The sequence below is a fragment of the Mizuhopecten yessoensis genome, unplaced genomic scaffold (assembly GCF_002113885.1).
Source record: "Mizuhopecten yessoensis strain PY_sf001 unplaced genomic scaffold, ASM211388v2 scaffold3621, whole genome shotgun sequence".
In the NCBI taxonomy this organism is placed as follows: Eukaryota; Metazoa; Mollusca; class Bivalvia; order Pectinida; family Pectinidae; genus Mizuhopecten; species Mizuhopecten yessoensis.
This window is the reverse complement of record NW_018405136.1, coordinates 982,466-986,983: the sequence shown is the minus strand read 5'-3', so window position 1 is coordinate 986,983 and position 4,518 is coordinate 982,466.

Genomic DNA, 4,518 nt, shown 5'->3' with positions numbered 1-4,518 from the left:
TCCTGCATCAGCATCCAATATCATTAATTATATAGCATGGATGTATGAGGATGGAAAGTCTGCCAATTCCGTCTTTGCGTATTGCAGAGTTATCTTCTCTTGGGAGCAGGTATTGATTGTTACGTCATTGGTTTGTGTGAGAAAAAATTGATGACGTTACTCTCACAAACAAGTGACGTAACAATCAATACCTGCTCCCAAGAGAAGATAACTCTGCAATACGCAAAGACGGAATACGCTTACCTATCACTCCCATGATTCTGAAGCAGTTAATTGCTTCCCTAAGACACATAGCTCCTAACAAGTTTGATAGGAGTCTTTTATCAGCTATGTTTACTCTAAATTTTTTTGCCTTTTTACGAATAGGTGAGATTACATCAAAATCCCTCAAAGCTTCAAATCAGAATTTGATTCAATTTGAAAATATTTCTCTGGACACTGCACATAGGAAACCAAGAAACATATTGCTGACACTGAGTTATTTCAAACACCACCAATCACGAAGACCAGTTCATTTACAAATATCATGTCGAAGGTGCAAAGCGATTTGCCCTGTCAAACATTTAACAAACTATTAGACCAGTCAGCCTACGGTTTGACCCGCACCTAATTCCAACAAAGACCATTCTTGTTGGATTGCACTCAGAATATATGTAATTAAAACATACGAAAAGTCTAGAAAAATCTAAATAGGGGAACATATTGGATTTTCCGATTAAAGTGTGCAAAAATATGTTGATAATATATTGCGCGTATGTGTAGCCGTAGGTGCAAAGGGAGATAAATCCTACCAGCAAGCACGTTTGTTTATATTCTGTGAGCAGACTTATTTATGACGACTTGACAGAAAGCTGTTGTAAATATGGTGAGTGGTGACAGACATTGAAATATAATGATCACTTACACTGTATATATACATGTAACATGATATAAAAATGTTATTGTGTATGCTGAGTGTACGTGTTTGACTTGGTTGGAAAGTGTTGTCTGCTCGAGTCCCGAATCGTAAAACCGTGCCGTACAACAGGTTCATAAACACTGAAATTTTACCAAACTAAGTGATGTCAGGGTTCAAAACAATTATTATACCAGAGTTCGATTTAATTTTAACCGTGTAGAAACGGTTATTTGATTAAAATTATTTTTTGAATGACTGGACCAGTGTATATTCCGTACGAAAAATAAAACTATGGAACCCTATAGTTGCCGTACACACTGGTTTGATCCGGTCTACGACATACATAATGTAGATGGTAATTAAATGTACTTAACAGTTTGTTGTGCAGGTATACACGTCATTGCAATTATAAGTGACATTTAAACACATACAAATGACATTGCTTATTCGCTTATTGACTTAGTCTTTTTATGGGAGCATGGGGGGGGGCTGTAAGTTCGACACCACGAATTATATATATATAAGGGTCCTGACGGTATTTAATTGGACAGACGCTTGAGATACCGTCAAAAGCAATATAATACGATACGGAATGGTTTGTTTTTTGTTTTTGTTTACTATTTACTATTTATGGAAGACAGGACATTTTCCCAAAAAATAGTGCGAATACGTTACTTAAAAAACCCATTATAGACCGAACTTACCCAGCTCTAAAGATCTCCCTGTCCACTTAAGTTTGCAAGCACCATCATTCCAAAAAAATAGATAAGGGGATAGGGGGGTGGGGGGTTGGGGGTCTACATACGATCAAATGGCCCATCCCCAATCCGATATTGTCAAACTGCTTTTACCTGCAATCTGTATAATAGAACATATTATCAATATTGTGTTTTATTATTTGTTTCATAATCATACAACTTCTGTTTTATTTAATTTTATTTATATTATCTTGTTTTTATATCTTTTGTATTATAATTTTTATTATGTTCTTTTTGATATGATTTTGTGGAAAATGTAAACAAGTAACCGTCGTGTAAACCAGACGTCTATGGTCTTCGGACTTCCAGAATGATCAGTGTTGCCAACAAAGGTATGGTAGGTGTGTATTTTTATATTTTATTTTTACACCTTTCTTTTTGCTTTTTGTTTCTTATAATTACATTTTACTTCCAATGTAACCGTTTTCTCTTTACCTCTATTAGTTTCATTTGCTATATATGTGATATACATTCCACATTACCACCACGCAGACACTAATGGTGGTGATGTTTTTATTGCAGGAAATATGAGCCGCTGTGCAATTTGCAAAGTGCCTGTCAGAGACGGGGAATCTACAGTTACCCTTCGAGAAAAAGGCAGCAATGGTATCAACAAAGCCAGCAAGGCACGTGACAATTCCAACGTCAATACATCTGCTGGCGATGTGGTGCACACAGAGTGTAGGCGTATATACTGCAATGCGAACATTATAAAGCGGGATGCTGGGCTATTGGAAGCTAGGGATACAGACGACCCTTCTTGCCATCGCTCTTTACGCTCCACCAATACAGACCACCAAACACGATTCTGCGACATATGCATTTTATGTGGAAAGCCTGCAAAGACCTCTGATAAGAAGAGAGGGATCGATGTCTATGCCGTGCGGACAATGAGGTTCCAGGAGACTTTGGTACAAGCCTTTGATGACCGGAAAAATGATCAATGGGCACAGGAAGTAAAGGCACGTTTGGAGTTCGTTCGTGATCTCCCCGCTGCCGATGCGGTTTACCACCAGCTATGCAATGTGAACTTCCGTACCAACTACCAGATCCCGTTGCTTTTCACAAACGAAAAACCTAAACGACGCAAGTCATCTGGAAGACCAACAAGCGACCTTCACGAGTCCGGATTCCAACGGGTACTACAGTTCCTAAGCGAGCATGCCGAAGACCAGATCACCATTGCAGTCCTTGTTGATCACATGAAAGGCTGTTGCGGAGAAGAGGCATACAGTCCAACACATATGAAGAGGAAACTTGTAAAACATTTCGGCTCTGACATTATCATCACGGAAATAAACGGAAAACCCAACATTATAACGTTTAAAGCTACCGCATCTCACATACTTAGTGACTTTTATCAGCGACCTCAGAATCAAGACCCAGAGGCTGAAAAAAGAAGTATTATCGAAACAGCAGCGAAGTTGATAAAACGGGATATTAAGTCTATGGATACTTCGAAAGTTGTGTACCCATCATCGTCAGAGATATCGTCTGGTGAAAAGAACATTGAATACCTTCCTGCTAGTGTACAGATGTTGTTGCGGTTGCTGTTCTGTGACCTGGACGCACAGGTTAAGATCGCATCAATTGGACAGGCCATAGTCCAAGCAACACGTCCAAGAGTCCTTATCGCCCCGCTCCAATTAGGTCTTGGCATTCAAATGCATCATCAATTCGCCTCGAAATTCCTAGTGGATACATTGCATCGACTTGGCTTTTGTGTATCCTATACTGAGGTACAAAAGTTTGAAACCAGTGCGGCTGCATCACAGGGAACTGATATCCACGGAATCACACCGGAGCACACCATCCAGTACGTTGCGGACAATGTTGACCATAACCTGAGGACATTGGATGGCCACAACACTTTCCACGGAATGGGGATCATTGCTGGTGTCACACCAGCTGTATCACGCCAACGACCTGTTCCGAGGATATCCGTAACAATGGATGAAGTAACTGCGTTGGCGAAGATTAACATAGACTTCTTCAAACTTCACACTAATCCACTCGAAGCGTTGGTGTTTGAGAAGATTCATGCGGTTCCGAGGCAGGACGCTACCTGGAAACTTGACTTGCTTTCCAAAATCGCATGGACTCTACGGTCCCATAATGGGTGGTCGGCGATGATGCACGCGGTACAGGATGGCGATTTTCCGGGAAAATCGTCAGTTGTCTTTCTGCCAATGATCGACATGGACCCCAGCGATATGTCATGCATATACTCGACTCTACAATTCGTAAGCAAGGAAGCCAGACGGCACGGTGCTCATCCCATCCTGACATTTGAAGGTAAATGCAGACAAGGCTCGGGACGTCGGGAACAAAATCTTGAAATCTATGGAAGGTCGGAATGTTGCGGAACATGTCTTTAAAAGAAGTGAGCAGGCAGTTACCCTTAGTACCAAATCGACAATTAAAGTAGACGGTGAAACAATCCACGTTGACCCTCAGCTACTTTTTCAAAGACTTATTGCCGCAGCAAACCGACTTGATGAGGACGCCTCCCATATCTTTGGCTATGAACTGAGCAGTTACCCGTCGTCTTTGTTCGATTCATCTGGACTTCCACGACCTGCACAGAAACCAGCACTCGCTGATGCCATATGGGGATTGGGTGAGTGTCATTCCACGCCACCACGTGCACAAGTACATTTCGTACTTGACGGCGGGTCGCTGCTCCATCGCATTCCTTGGACAAGAGGGTCGATATTCTCCGATATTTGTCAGAAGTACGTGGAGTACGTGATTCGAAACTACAATCATCCCACAGTAGTGTTCGATGGATACTCGGCTGGTCCGTCTACAAAGGACATAACCCACGTACGACGAACAGGAGGAGCCATTGGTGCAAAGGTC